At 43.8% G+C, this 16,891-nt stretch overlaps 1 protein-coding gene across 1 annotated transcript in view; it reads left to right on the top strand.

The window, feature by feature from the left end:
* The first annotated feature begins 412 nt into the window (after positions 1–412).
* Positions 413–16,891, top strand: part of LYRM9 (LYR motif containing 9) — an 83,201-nt gene continuing 66,722 nt past the window's right edge. The window contains exon 1 of the mRNA XM_088449444.1: positions 413–612. The gene's annotated coding sequence lies outside the window, so the exon portion shown is untranslated. The remainder of the gene's footprint in view (positions 613–16,891) is intronic.

The raw sequence follows: 16,891 nt of genomic DNA, 5'->3' as shown, positions 1-16,891 counted from the left end.
ACTCTTGCTTGGAGAGAAATATGCACATTCCAGAGAATCTAGCGACCTCATTACTCAGTATAAAAGCTGTCATAATGGCTCAGAACTTGAAAAAAATACTGAGGCAGAATATGTGGAATGGTTCTAAACAAGTAAACAATTTTTGGCAACAGCATCAGGGGTGACATCAAGGTGCAGTCTCCCTCTCAGTGACAGGAGCAGAGTGCTGTACTGTAGTATGGTATTAAGTGCAGCACTCTGCTCCTGACACCGTGAGGGAGCCGGCACACTACACAGCCCGAACCTTCTCCACCCCCGGTAATAAACATACTGTAGCATGGGGTTTGGGCCGCATGGCCACGCCCCTTGTCCATGTGGCCACGCCCCATTGACCACGAGGCCACGCCCCTCACAGCTTCCCTCACCGGGTGACACCTGCACTGTTATCAGCCGCTGCCTCCTCCATCCGTTGTCCGGAGAGCTCTCCAACTTCCTGTGTGTGCTCTGCTGTCCTATCCCCTGCCCACTGGCACATGCAGCCACCGGAAACAAGCATTCATCAGCTGCACACAGACAGACGCTGCTGCCTAGACTCTGCCCCACAGCACTGCTGACCTTCTACACTGTAGCTAGGTAAGTGCAAATGGTGTCAGTTTTACAGTGCCTTGTTCTGTCACTTATCGCCTTCCTTATGTGAACCCCCGAGGGATATCACACTTACACAGTATACTGGACATGTGTGTCATTCTGCGCCCTATATTTACTACCCACAGACCTTCACCCTCTGTCTCAATCAGTCCCCCTCTGTCCTTCACTCTTTGCCTCTCCGTCTCCCTTTACCCATCACTCTTTGCCTCTCCCTGTCACCCTCTGCCTCACCTTCTGGCTCTCTCAGTCATCCTTTATCCTTCACTCTCAGCCTCTCCCTGTCACCCTCTGCCTATCACTCTTTGCCTCTGCCTCACCATCACCCTCTGCGCATCACTCTTTGCCTCTGCCTCACCATCACCCTCTGCCCATCACTCTTTGCCTCTCCCTGTCACCCTCTGCCTCACCGCCACCCTCAGCCTCTCCCTGTCACCCTCTGCCCATCACTCTATGCCTCTCCCTGATACCCTCTGCCCATCACTCTTTGCCTCACCATCTCCCTCAGCCTCTCCCTGTCACCCTCTGCCCATCACTCTTTGCCTCTCCCTGTTACCCTCTGCTTCACAGTCACCTTCTGCCTCACAGTCACCCTCTGCTTCTCCCTGTCACCCGCTTCCCTTCACTCTTTGCCTCGCCTTGTCACCTTCTGCCTCACCGTCACCCTCAGCCTCTCCGTCACCCTCTGCTTCTCCCTGTCACCCTCTTCCCTTCATTCTTTGCCTCTCCCTGATACTCTCTGCCGCTCTGTCACCCTCTGCCCTTCACTCTCACCTCTCCCTGTCACCCTCTACCCATCATTCTTTGCCTCTCCCTGTCACCTTTTGACTCACCATCACCCTCACCCAAGCCCCCCTGCCCATCACTTTGCCTCTCCCGGATACCCTCTGCCTCACCCTCAGTCTCTCCATCACCCTCTGCCCATCACTCTTTGCCTTTCCCTGTCACCCTCTGCCTCTCCCTGTCACCCTCTGCCCATCACTCTATGCATCTCCCTGATACCCTCTGCCTCACCGTCACCTTCTGTCTCTCTACGTCACCCTCTGCCCTTCACTCTCAGCCTCTCCCTGTCAACTTTGCCACACCGTCACCCTCAGCCTCTCCCTGTCACGCTCTGCCTCTCCCTGATACCCTCTGCTTCGCCATCACCTTCTACCTCTCTGTCACCCTCTGCCCTTCACTCTCAGACTCTCCCTGCCACCCTCTGCCCATCACTATTTGCCTCTCCCTGTCACCTTCTGCCTCACATTCACCCTCAGCTCTCCATCACCCTCTGCTTCTCCCTGTCACCCTCTTCCCTTCACTCTTTGCCTCTCCCTGATAGCCTATGCCTCTCTGTTACCCTCTGCCCTTCACTCTCACCCTCTCCCTGTCACCCTCTGCCCATCACTCTTTGCCTCTCCCTGTCACCTTTTGCCTCACCGTCACCCTCACCCCAGCCTCCTCTGCCCATCACTTTGCCTTTCCCGGATACCTTCTGCCTCACCCTCAGTCTCTCCATCACCCTCTGCCCATCACTCTTTGCCTCTCCTGGATACCCTCTGCCTCACCCTTGGCCTCTCCGTCATCCTCTCACTCTTTGCCTCTCCCTGTCACCCTCTGCCTCACCATCACTCTCAGCCTCTCCCTATCACCCTCTGCCCATCACTCTCTGCCTCTCACTGATACCCTCTGCCTCACCCTCAGCCTCTCCATCACCCTCTGCCCATCACTCTTTGCCTCTCCATCGCCCTCTGCTTCTCCCTGTCACACTCTTCCCTTCACTCTTTGCCTCTCTCTGATACCCTCTGCTTTACTGCCACCCTCTGCCTCTCTCCGTCACCCTCTGCCCTTCACTCTCACCCTCTCCTTGTCACCCTCTGCCCATCACTCTTTGCCTCTCCCTGTCACCTTTTGCCTCACCATCACCCCGGCACCCTCTGCCCAATACTCTTTGCCTCTCTCTATCACCCTCTGCCTCTTCTGTTCACTCTTTCCCCATCAATCACTGCCTGACACACCCCTTGTGATGCGTGCCCATGCTAATTTTTTTCTGCACGCCCTTGACTCATATCACTGCTGATGCGTTGTTTCTGGTTGCATCAATGCCGCAACTTCTAAATTTGCCATACCCCCACTTCAAAATTCCCACTTCGACCACTGTATATATCTATCTATCTATATATTTATAAATATATATATATATATATATATATATATATATATATATATATATATATAAATTAGGGGTGAGCGGGTTCGGATTTCTGAAATCCGAACCCCCCCGAGCCCCCCCGATCCGAGTCCGATCCGAATCAGGCTCGACTTTTCCCGCCTGACTCGGATCTGAAATCGAGGCAAAACGTCATCATCCCGCCTTCCGAGTCTCGCGGGTTTTGGATCCTATATAAGGTACCCGCGTCGGCGCCATTTTCTCACTCGGCTGTGGACAGTGAAGAGGGAGGGTGGGAGTTAGGGCTGTGTAGTGTAGTGCTGCTGTTGTCCACTACTTCAAAGTCCATAGGGGCTGGCTGTGTTGTGCTGTGCTGCTGTTGTTAATAGGGGCTGTGTCCACTACTTCAAAGTCCATAGGGGCTGGCTGGACTGTGTTGTGCAGTCAGTTCTCCATAGGGGCTGTGTCCACTCCAAAGTCCTGTGCAGTGTCCCAGTCCTAAAGGAGTGCTGTAGTGTTGTCCAGGGGGTGCTCTGTCCATCAGGGGTGCTCCCCCCAAGTGCTAAAAAAATAATATATTTTCTGTGTTTGTGAATTGTGTGCGCAGTAGCCGCACGTGCATCAACAAAGTAGTGCCAAGCGTGCGCCTGTGTCATAAGTAAAGGGTCGGCTGGCTTGACCGTTAAAGGGTGCTGTAACCCCCAAAGTACACTCCAGTCCAAACCAAAAAAAAAATTATTTTCTGTGTTTGTGAATTGTGTGCGCAGTAGCCGCACGTGCATCAACAAAGTAGTGCCAAGCGTGCGCCTGTGTCATAAGTAAAGGGCCGGCTGGCTTGACCGTTAAAGGGTGCTGTAACCCCCGAAAGTACACTCCAGTCCAAACCAAAAAAAAATTATTTTCTGTGTTTGTGAATTGTGTGCGCAGTAGCCGCACGTGCATCAACAAAGTAGTGCCAAGCGTGCGCCTGTGTCATAAGTAAAGGGCTGGCTGGCTTGACCGTTAAGGGTGCTGTAACCCCCGAAAGTACACTCCAGTCCAAACCAAAAAAAAAATTATTTTCTGTGTTTGTGAATTGTGTGCACTGTGGCTGCACGTGCATCAACAAAGGAGCAGCGCCAAGCGTGCGCCTGTGTCCCATAAGTAAAGAGCCGGCTGGCTCATTTCTTAAAGGGTGGTGTAACCCACAAAGTGCACTACTCTCCAGCCAAAATAAAATAATATTTTCTGTGTTTGTGTGCGCTTTAGCCGCACGTATATATATATCAATATAACATAAATGGAGGACCAAACTTTCTCCGATAAAAATAAAATAGGGAAAGATCAAGAACCTCTTCCTCCTAGTGCTGTTGCTGCTGCTGGGAGTTGTTCATCATCCCAGAGAGGAAGTAGGAACATCACTACTTTTACTAAACAATTGACCCTCCAACAGTCCCTAGCGATGAGGATGAAGTACGACAGCAGTCATCCTGAAGCAAAACGTATAACTGAGGCCTTGACTGCTATGTTGGTGTTAGACGTGCGTCCGGTATCCGACATTAGTGCAGTGGGATTTAGACAATTGATGGAGGTAGTGTGTCCTCGGTTCCAAATCCCGTCTAGATTCCACCTGCATCCTCAAAGCAGCAGCGACAAGCGTGCGTCTGTCTGTTAAAGGGTGGTGACACCCTCAAAGTGTGCTACACAAACAATTAAAATATTGTTCTTTTTTCTGTCTTTGTGAATTGTGTGGGCTGTAGCCGCACCTGCATCCTTAAAGCAGCAGCGACAAGCGTGCGTCTGTCTGTTAAAGGGTGGTGACACCCTCAATGTGTGCTACACAAACAATTAAAATATTGTTCTTTTTTCTGTCTTTGTGAATTGTGTGGGCTGTAGCCGCACCTGCATCCTTAAAGCAGCAGCGACAAGCGTGCGTCTGTCTGTTAAAGGGTGGTGACACCCTCAAAGTGTGCTACACAAACAATTAAAATATTGTTCTTTTTTTTTTGGTCTTTGTGAAATGTGTGGGCTGTAGCCGCACCTGCATCCTTAAAGCAGCAGCGACAAGCGTGCGTCTGTCTGTTAAAGGGTGGTGACACCCTCAAAGTGTGCTACACAAACAATTAAAATATTGTTCTTTTTTTTTCGGTCTTTGTGAAATGTGTGGGCTGTAGCCGCACCTGCATCCTTAAAGCAGCAGCGACAAGCGTGCGTCTGTCTGTTAAAGGGTGGTGACACCCTCAAAGTGTTCTACACAAACAATTAAAATATTGTTCTTTTTTTTTCGGTCTTTGTGAAATGTGTGGGCTGTAGCCGCACCTGCATCCTTAAAGCAGCAGCGACAAGCGTGCGTCTGTCTGTTAAAGGGTGGTGTAACTCTCAAAGTGTTCCAAAAAATAAAAAACTATTTTTTTAATGTGTTTGTGACTTGTGTGCGATGTAGCCACACTTGCATCCTCAAAGCAGCAGCGACAAGCGTGCGTCTGTCTGTTAAAGGGTGGTGACACCCTCAAAGTGTGCTACAGAAACAATTAAAATATTGTTCTTTTTTTTTCTGTCTATGTGAATTGTGTGGGCTGTAGCCGCACCTGCATCCTTAAAGCAGCAGCGACAAGCGTGCGTCTGTCTGTTAAAGGGTGATGACACCTCAAAGTGTTCTACACAAACAATTAAAATATTGTTCTTTTTTTTTTCGGTCTTTGTGAAATGTGTGGGCTGTAGCCGCACCTGCATCCTTAAAGCAGCAGCGACAAGCGTGCGTCTGTCTGTTAAAGGGTGGTGACACCTCAAAGTGTGCTCCACAAACAATAAAAATATTCTTTTTTTTTTTCTGTCTTTGTGAATTGTGTGGGCTGTAGCCGCACTTGAATCCTCAAAGCAGCAGCGACAAGCGTGCGTCTGTCTGTTAAAGGATTACATCGGTGACAGCATCCAAGTAGGCATGTCAGACAGTCCGTACCTGTACTGGCAGGAAAAAGAAGCAATTTGGAGGTCCCTGTACAAACTGGCTCTATTTTACCTGAGTTGCCCCCCCTCCAGTGTGTACTCCGAAAGAGTGTTTAGTGCAGCCGGGAACCTTGTCAGCGAAAGGCGTAGGAGGTTGCTTCCACAAAATGTGGAGAAGATGATGTTCATAAAATGAATTATCAACTCTTCCAGGGAGACCAGCCTCCAGAACGTACAGAGGGACCTGTGGTTCCAGCAGGGACGAATTAATACTCTGTGAGGATGAGGATGTACACACTGAAGAGGGTGAGGAATCGGTGGATGAGGAGGATGAGGATGACATCTTGCCTCCGTAGAGCCAGTTTGTGCAGGGACACATTAATTGCCAGCTTGTTTTGTGGGGGCCCAAACGAACCAATCATTTCAGCCACAGTTGTGTGGCAGACCCTGGCGCTGAAATGATTGATTTGTTAAAGTGTGCATGTCCTGTTTATACAACATAAGGGTGGGTGGGAGGGCCCAAGGACAATTCCATCTTGCACTTCTTTTTTTTCTTTGCATTATGTACAGTTTGGGGCCTAGTTTTTCTAACTGCCATCCTGTCTGCCACTGCAGTGTCACTCCTAGATGGGTCACGTGTTTGTGCCGCCCACTCGTGTCGCTTAGCATAGTCATCCAGCTACCTCGGTGCAACCTTTTGGACATGAAAACACTATTGTGAGGTGTGAGGTGTTCAGAATAGACTGGAAATTAGTGGAAATTAAGGTTATTGAGGTTAATAATAGCATAGGAGCAGAGAAACCAACAAATTCTGTGATTTTAGCTGTTTTTATGCTTTTTTAAAAAAAAATACAGATCCAAAACACAAAACCCAGAACCCAAAACACGGAAGGGTGGTTTTAGCAAAACCAATCCAGATCCAAAACACGAAGAAAGATCCAGATCCAAAACCAAAACACAAAACACGAAAAGTGGCCGGTGCACACCCCTAATATAAATATATATACATACAAAAGGTGCAGTAAAAAGCAGCTTTTATTTATGTGAAATCTGAGGAGTGCCGCCAATGTTGTATATGTAAATAAATGTATATATATATATATATATATATATATATATAAATATATACAGTCAGGTGCATAAATATTGGGACATTGACAGAATTCTCATATTTTGGCCTCTATTCACCACCACAATGGCTTTGAAATGAAACAAACAAGATGTGCTTTAACTGCAGACTTTCAGATTTAATTTGAGGGTAATTACATCCAAATCAGGTGAACGGTGTAGGAATTACAACGGTTTCTATATGTGCCTCCCACTTTTTAAGGGGTCAAAAGTAATGGGACAAACTAAACAATCCTAAATCTAACTTTCACTTTTTAATACTTTGTTGCAAATCCTTTGCAGGCAATTACAGCCTGATGTCTATGCTGAAATTACAGCATAGACATCACCAGACGCTGGGTTTCATCCCTGGTGATGCTGTGCCAGGTCTCTACTGCAAATGTCTTCAGTTCCTGCTTGTTCTTGGGGCATTTTCCCTTCAGTTTTGTCTTCATCAAGTGAAATGTATGCTCAATCGGATTCAGGTCAGGGGATTGACTTGGCCATTGCATAACATTCCACTTTTTAGCCTTAAAAAACTCTTTGGTTGCTTTTGCAGTATGCTTCTGGTCATTGTCCATCTGCACTGTGAAGCGCTGTCCAATGAGTTCTGAAGCATTTGACTGAATATGAGCATATAATATTGCCCGAAACACTTCAGAATTCATTCTGCTGCTTTTGTCAGCAGTCACATCATTAATAAATACAAGGGAACCAGTTCCATTGGCAGCCATACATCCCCACGCCATGACACTACCACCACCATGCTTCACTGATGAGATTGTATGTTTTGGATCATGAGCAGTTCCTTTCCTTCCCCATACTCTTCTCTTCCCATCACTCTGGTACAAGTTGATCTTTGTCTCATCTGTCCAAAGGATGTTGTTCCAGAACTATAATGGCTTTTTTAGATGTTGTTTGGCAAACTCTAATCTGGTCTTCCTGTTTTTGAGGCTCACCAATGGTTTACATCTTGTGGTGAACCCTCTATATTCACTCTTGTGAAGTCTTCTCTTGATTGTTCACTTTGACACATATACACCTACCTCGTGGAGAATGTTCTTGATTTGGCCAACTGTTGTGAAGGGGTTTTTCTTCACCAGGGAAATAATTCTCCTGTCATCCACCATAGTTGTTTTCCGTGGTCTTCTGGGTCTTTTGGTGTTGCTGAGCTCTCTGGTGCGTTCTTTCTTTTTAAGAATGTTCCAAACAGTTGATTTGGCCACACCTAATGTTTTTGCTATCTCTATGATGGGTTTATTTTGATTTTTCAGCCTAATGATGGCTTGCTTCACTGATAATGACAGCTCTTTGGATCTCATATTGAGAGTCGACAGCAACTGATTCCAAATGCAAATGTCAAACCTGGAATCAACTCCAGACCTTTTACCTGCTCAATTGATAATGAAATAACGAGGGAATAGCCCACACCTGTCTATGAAATAGCTTATGAGTTGATAGTCCCATTACATTTGGCCCCTTAAAAAGTGGGAGGCACATATAGAAACCGTTGTAATTCCTACACCGTTCACCTGATTTGGATGTAATTACCCTCAAATGAAATCTGAAAGTCTGCAGTTAAAGCACATCTTGTTTGTTTCATTTCAAAGCCATTGTGGTGGCCAAAATATGAAAATTCTGTCAATGTCCCAATATTTATGCACCTGACTGTGTATATATATATATATATATATATATATATATATATATATATATTTGAGGGAGTCATTGGTTCTAAACACCCATGGTACCTGACACATACACATATATGTATACATATAATATATATATATATATATGCACACACATATTATATACACACATATATATACATATATACATGCACATATATATACACACACATATACGTATATACACACACACATATATATATATATATATATATATATATATATATATATATATATATATACACACACACTACCGTTCAAAAGTTTGGGGTCACTTAGAAATGTCGTTATTTTTGAAAGAAAAGCACTGTTTTTTTCAATGAAGATAGCATTAAATTAATCAGAAATACACTCTATACATTGTTAATGTGGTAAATGACTATACTAACTGCTAACATCTGCTTTTTAAAGGAATATCTACATAGGTGTATAGAGGCCCATTTCCAGCAACCATCACTCCAGTGTTCTAATGGTACATTGTATTTGCTAAGCGTGTTAGAAGACTAATGGATGATTAGAAAACCCTTGAAAACCCTTGTGCAATTATGTTAGCACAACTGAAAACGGGTTTGCTCGTTAGAGAAACTATAAAACTGGCCTTCCTTTGAGCTAGTTGAGTATCTGGAGCATCACATTTGTGGGTTTGATTATACTCTCCAATTTGCCAGAAAAAGAAAACTTTCATGTGAAACTCGACAGTCTGTTCTTGTTCTTATAAATGAAGGCTATTCCATGCGAGAAGTTGCCAAGAAACTGAACATTTCCTACAAAGGTGTGTACTACTCCCTTCAGAGAACAGCACAAACAGGCTCTAACCAGAGTAGAAAGAGAAGTGGGATGCCCCAGTGCACAACTGTGCAAGAAGACAAGTACATTAGAGTCTCTAGTTTGAGAAATAGATGCCTCACAAGTCCTCAACTGGCAGCTTCTTTAAACAGTACCCGCAAAATGCCAGTATCAACGTCTACAGTGAAGAGGCGACACTGGGATATTGACCTTCTAGGCAGATTGTCAAAGAAAAAGCCATATCTGAGACTGGCCAATAAAACGAAAAGATTAATATGGGCAAAAGAACACAGACATTGGACAGAGGAAGATTGGAAAAAAATGTTATGGACAGACGAATAGAAGTTTGAGGTGTTTGGGTCAAACAGGAGAACATTTGTGAGATGCAGAAGTGAAAAGCTGCTGGAAGAGTGCCTGACACCATCTGTCAAGCATGGTGGAGGTAATGTGATGGTCTGGGGCTGCTTTGGTGCTGGTAAAGTGGGAGATTTGTACAAGGGAAAAGGGATTTTGAATAAGGAAGGCTATTACTCCATTTTGCAACGCCATGGCATACCCTGTGGACAGCACTTGATTGTAGCCAATTTACTCCTCCAACAGAACAATGACCCAAAGCACACCTCCAAATTATGCAAGAACTATTTAGGGAAGAAGCAGGCAGCTAGTATTCTGTCTGTAATAGAGTGGGCAGGGCAGTCACCAGATCTCAACCCCATTGAGCTGTTGTGGGAGCAGCTTGACCGTATGGTACGCAAGAAGTGCCCATCAAGCCAATCCAACTTGTGGCAGGTGCTTCAGGAAGCATGGGATGAAATTTCTTCAGATTACCTCAACAAATTAACAGATAGAATGCCAAAGATCTGCAATGCTGTAATTGCTGAAAAGGAGCATTCTTTGACGAAAACAAACTTTGAAAGACAAACTTATTATTTCAAATAAAATTCATTATTTCTAACGTTGCCAATGTCTTGACTATGGCCCTGATTCAGACCCACTCGCGAGCGGCTGTCCACAAGTGGGTCGATGGTCTGCACTGAGCATGCGCAAAGGGGGCGTGCTGTCGATGTTGATTGACAGCACGCCCCCTTTGGTGGGCGTGCTGGGGGCGTGCCTCCCTGACGGGGGCGTTCCCAAGGGAACGCCTCCCGTCAGAAGCCGGCCCACTGACATCACTAGTGATGTCAGTGGGAGTGATTTTGGCTCTGATAGAGCCAAAATCACTCCGGGCCTTGCGGTTGAAAACCTCAACCGCAGGCTCCGGCTCGCAGTTTCGATGGTCGCGATGGTCACGACCATCGCGGCCATCAAACTGCACGCTCGTATAGGCTGTGGGTGGTGACCCACAGCTATACGAGCATCCAGGAGGACGCTCCATAGTTATGGAGGACGGCCCTCATTCGGAGCGTGCGCTCTGCTCAGAGCGTACGGCTCTGAATGAGGGCCTATATGTTCTGTTCATTATGCAACTCATTTGATAAATAAAAGTCAGTTTTCATGTAAAACACAAAATTGTCTGGGTGGCCCCAAACTTTTGATATACATACACACACACACATTATATACACATATACACACATGCACACACACATATATATATATATATATATATACATATGTCTATAAGGTTTTTACAGCGCCAGTGATATGTGATGTACCTAAAATTGTAACTTGCTAAAAAGGAGTGCAATTGACTCAAAGCCTATCCCCCCACAACAACGGGGTGGCAGCTCAACCTAATCGATATAAGTCATGGTCAGCGACTTCTAGAGCAATGTGAAAACGGTGTAATCAGGTCAGAGCGCCTTAAAGTGCTTTGTGGTGCAAAAATGTGCAAACGAATGCTAATTAAATAGACATAATAGTAACTAAAGTCTAATATAAATAGATCTAGACCATGAATAAGTAAATCAAAAAATTTAATAATGACAACCAACATAAAAACATAAATAGAAGGACACATATGACATTTAAAAAGATAATTAATACAAAATAAATATAGAGCATATAAATAAAGAGCTTATCTTTATAATTTGGGCTTTTGACCTCAATAACATTAATTTCCACTAATTTCTAGTCAATTTAGACCACCACACAGCTCACAATATTGTTTTCATCCAGTTTAGGCCCAATAGTTGCACTAAGCTAGCTGGCTGGCTAAGCAAAGCGGCACCAGTGGGCGGCACAAACACGTGGCAGTTCAACCGCCAACATGGCACATAAGGAAACATATGTTTTCATTAATCAAGAGGCCTGGGGAGATGGAGTATGTTTGTAGTTAAAGGCAGGGAAAGGAAGGGTTGATTCATAGTAAATTTAATTAAATTTTTTTATTCCGAAGCAAATTTATGAGGGAGGAGGGGAAAGAATGGGTGAACAATATGACCCATGTTTTGCCCACAATCAACTTGGTTGTTCAGAATATTATTTAAACCTAAAGGGGCAAGCAGGAAATGCTGTCTATGGTCATAAACATTTTGGCATTCAGCAACCGCATGTCAACAGGAAGGGGGCAGAAGGATGTTAAAGTCTGGTACTAAAATCTCTTATCATTGTGCTTCTGCGATTATGTATGGGAAGGCTGGGATGGGAGGAGGGAGAACATCTCCAGATACCATCACAAAATAGCCTCTCCATTTGTTGTTTGAGTTGCATCTGACCAAACATGGCTATTTTGGTCAAGGAAAGCCAAGCCCACCAGGTTGGTAACTAAAATCAAGGTTGAAAAATGGCATGAGTATTTTGCAAGTATGCCTATTTGTGATTTTAGTTGAAATAAATACAGTATGAAAAAAAAAAGGAAGCATCAGAGCAGCGGCACAAAAGCACAGCAGTTTAAAAAAATATAGGACAGCAGTTTAATAAACTATACAATTAAAAATGTCAGGCATCAATGCCCCAAACAGCACATAATGCAAAGAAAAGAGGTGCAAGATGGAATTGTCTTTGGGCCCTTCCACCCACCCCTATGTTGTATATAGTAAACAGGACATGCACAGTTTAACAAACCAATCACTTCAGCGATAGGGACTGCCAGTTGTGGCTGAAGCGACTGGCTTTACAGAGGCAAGATGTTGTCGACATCATGATCCGATTCCTCACCCTCATCAGTGTGTACATCATCTTCACACAATATTAATTCATCCACGCTGGAATCCACCATTACAGCCTCAGGTGCCTCTGTATTTTTTGGATGTAATTGTCGGTAAAGGTCTTCCTCGTGAAATTTGTAGTTAATTTTGATGAACATCATCTTTTCCACATTTTGAGGAAGTAGCTTCCTACACCAATCGCTGACAAGGTTCCCGGCTGTACTGAGAACTGTTTATGAGTACACACTGGAGGGTGCGCAGCTCAAGTAAAGGAAAACCAGTTTGTGCATGGGCCTCCAAATTGCCTTTTCTCCTGCCAGCAGTGAAACGGACTGTTTGACATGCCTATTTGGATGCTATCATTAAAATAGTCCTCAACCATTCTTTGAATGGAGTCACGGTAGTGGTCTCATTAATTGTAGGCAATTCTTTTAGATCCAACCAGATGTCAAAACTTGGTTGTGTTGACTCATCTGCATCACCAGTAGGTCCTTTTTTGGAAAAGTTTACTTTTTCCAGGCAGCCACACTTGCTAGAGAAACTGAAGGAGGAGCCATCGCTGCATCACGTGCCACTTGTGCTGACAATTTCCGTACCAACAGCTCTCTGCATCTCTTCAGATTTGTGTCTGCTGGGAAGAGAAACACGACATATGTCTTAGACCTAGGATCCAGCACGGTTACCAAAATGTATTGATCCAATTGTAAGATCCTGACAACCCTTGGATCCTGGCAAAGCGAATAAAGGACATGATCTACAAGTCCGACATGCTTAGTGGAATCGCTTTGTTTCAGTTCCTCCCTCAGTTTATCAAGCTGCTTTTCTAACAGTCTAATTAGGGGAATTACCTGACTTAAGCTGGCAGTATCTGAACTCACTTCACAGGTTTCTACTTCAAAGGGTTTCTGCACTTTTCACAACACGGAAAGTATTTTCCACTGAGCTTGAGTAAGGTACATTCCCCCTCCTCTTCCTATGTCATAGTTCATTGTGCAGCTTTAGATGGCTTTTCGCTGTTCCCCCAACTGCTGAAGCATATAAAGAGTGTAGTTCCACCTTGTACCTATTATTTTTATTTTATTTATTAACAGTTTCTTATATAGCGCAGCATATTCCATTGCGCTTTACGATTGGAAACATTTATAGAACAAAACAGGATAAAAACAGACAGACATAGAGGTAAGAGGGCCCTGCTTGCAAGCTTATAATCTATACTGCCTCTTGCTTCAGCTGGTGACAGGGAAAATTCAACATTTCTTGCAGGTGCTGCAATCTTCTATATGCACCTGCTGAATGGCGAAAATGTCCAGAAATTTTGCGCGCCACAGAGAGCATCTCCTGCATGCCCCTGTCATTTAAAAAATAAAATCTGCACTGCCAAATCGATTGCATGAGCAAAACATGGGATGTGTTGGACTTCACCCTGCTGTAATGCTCTCACAATATTTGTTGCGTTGTCAGAAATCACAAATCCTGAGTAGGGTCCAAGCAGGGTAAGCCATTTTGCAATGTTTTTCTAGGAGGTTTTTCTAGGAGGTTGTCAGCGGTATGCCTCTTAGTGATACACAGAGTAACCTGCCTTTGAATGAGCTGCTGTTTCTTAGATGCTGCTGCTGTTGTTGGTGGTGCTGAAGGCAATACACCCACCCAGTGGGCTGTTACAGTCATGTAATCACTTGTCCACATACCTGTGGTTAAGTGGACAGTGGGTACAACAGCATTCTGGAGGGCACTAATTAAGTTCTTTTTAACGTCCCTGTACAGGCTGGGAATTGCTTTTCTAGTGAAGTGGAACTTACATGAGATTTGGTAGCTGGGACACAGGACCTCAATTAACTGTCTAAAACCCACTGCACTAATGGCGGAATACCAGCATAGATGTTATGGTGTCAGTGATCCACTGTGCAACTGGGTGACTGCTGTCATACTTGGTCCCCCTTGCAAAGGATTGTTTAACGGTCAATTGTTTTTTAGAACTACTACTAGCAGTCTTCATGGTCCCCTTCTGGTATGAACATCCACTCCCAGCAGCAGCAGGCATAGCACTCAAGGATTCTTCTGAGGAATCCAGGATAGGGGAGGACTGCGTTAGACTTATTAAATTGGATGCAGGACTACTTCCAATCATGATTGAGGATATTGTTGATGAAGGTGTTGTTGGTGAAGATGCTAGGTGCTTGGATCTAGCAGAGAGAAGGGAGCTAGCTGATGCTAGACTGCTTGTTGTTACTTTTTTGGCCAAAGATTCTGACTTTTGCAACCACTTTTGATGGATGCGCTGTTGATGATAAAGGATGATAAAAGAGGGAGGAGGTTCCTATATGGTTAGGGTCCCTACCTCTACTTACTCTGGCATGACAATGGGTACAGATGGCTTGACAATTGTTGTTCTGGATTTTGGTAGAAATGATTCCACACATAAGAAGTTATTTTTTTTTGTTTTATGCCCAGGCATAATAATAACTGTTTCCACTAGGGCCTGATTTACACAAACAACATCATCAGCATCCTCATCATCAACATCCTTATTAGCTTCACAAATATCCTCCTCATCCTGTTTTCACTTCCACAGAAGCATCCTCAATTTATATGTCAGCATGTTGACTTGTGCTGCTCATCCCCACATTTGCAGATGACGCACAAATTGTGGAAGGAGGCTCCTCTTCAAGTACAGTTAAGGAAAGGTCAGACATTTCTGAGCGTACAGTTGATTCCTGCGCCTTAACGATTTAAATTTTTTTAAATGTCTACAGGGAGAAGAGCTTACATCATCATAAGAGGCAGAACCACCAGTCATAAATAAAGACCAAGGCCTTAGACTTTCCTTGCCACTTCGTGTGGTGAAAGGCATATTGCCAATTTTATTTCTTTCTGCAGCTAACTTTCCCTTTGATGTTGTTTTCTTTACCAATGTAAATGATTGGTTCTTTGATTTTAGATGCCCTGACTTAAGCCCTGTATGCGCTTGGTCATCGGCTTTAGTAGATGACGTAGATGGACTAGTATTGTCATGACTGGTGGCACTGGCAGCAGCTCCAGTCCTAGTATGTGGTTCCTCTCAACTGTTCATTCTAAATATCAACAAACACGATTGAAGTGGGTTACACACACGTTAATTTGTACCAATTTAAAATTTTACACAGCGGTATCAATGATCTACAGTGTCACAATATTTTTTTATGAATAAGAAAAAATAACACACTGTCCTACCACTTACATTGTCACAAGATTTTGTATGAATAAGAAAAGAATAACACACTGCGCTTCCACTTACAGTGTCACAAGATTTTTTATGAGCAAAACACTGCGCTACCACTTACATTGTTGCAAGATTTTTTAAGAATGATGTAAAACAGTGTGCTACCTCTTACAGTGTTACAATATTTTTTATGAATAAGAAAGGAATAACACACTGCGCTACCACTTACAGTGTCACAAGATTTTTATGAGTAAATACTGCACCACCACTTACAGTGTCACAAGATTTTTTTATGAGAAAAAATACTGCACTACCAATCACAGTATCATATTTTTTATGAATAAGAAAAGAATAACACATTGCACTACCACTTAGTGTCACAATATTTTTTTATGAATAAGAAAAAAATAACACTGCTCTACCACTCCACTTACAGTGTCACAAGATTTTTTATGAATAAGAAAAGAATAACACACTGCGCTGCCACTTAAAGTGTTGTCATTATCTTTTATATATTACGCATGTTATTTAGAATTTTGTTGTGGTCTTGTAGTCGGTGTGTAAACTAATCATTTATTCACGATTCAGGAAAGAAGTGAAAAGTTGAATATTACACTGCACTACCAGTTACAGTGTCACAAGATTATTTATGAGTAAAACACTGCGCTACCAATTATAGTTACAATTGTTTTATGAATAAGAATAACACACTGCACTATTACTTGTAGTGTCACAATACATGGATGATAAACTGCGGCTGGCAGTGTCACCGAACAATAATAGCGCGGCTAAGTTGCTTACACACACATAAAAAGAAAAAAAATATATTTATTTTTTTTGAGGAATGTTAATTTATATTTCACTTTTATTTTTTTAACACTGGGGAAAAGCACCCCTGGATGAGGCAGCAGCCCCTTGATGATCAACACAGCACCACTTTATGGTAGGGATGTGCAGGCTCGGATTAGTTCGGGTTTTCCTGCCAAATTTGGATTTTTCCTGCCAAAAATCAGTTCTCAGAAAGAGGCAAAACGTCATCTTTCATGTACAAACATCATCTTTCATGGACTTTTGTCCAGGAATGATGATGTTTGCCCATGAAAGATGACGTTTTGCCTCTTTCTGAGACCCGATTTTTGGCAGGAAAAATCCAAATTTGGCAGGAAAATCCAAACCAATCCCAGCCTGCACATTCCTACTTTATGGACAACAAAGCACCTCTGCTGAGCAGCGAAGTGCGGACTGACCACCTGCAGAGTCACAAATACGTGGATGATAAACTGGGGTCTGGCGTAACTAGTTACTAACTAGTAACTAC

This window comes from Taudactylus pleione, unplaced genomic scaffold, assembly GCF_031769625.1.
Source record: "Taudactylus pleione unplaced genomic scaffold, aTauple2 ptg000485l, whole genome shotgun sequence".
NCBI lineage: Eukaryota > Metazoa > Chordata > Amphibia > Anura > Myobatrachidae > Taudactylus > Taudactylus pleione.
Note: the sequence above shows the minus strand (reverse complement) of the source record. Positions and strands in the feature narration are given on the sequence as shown.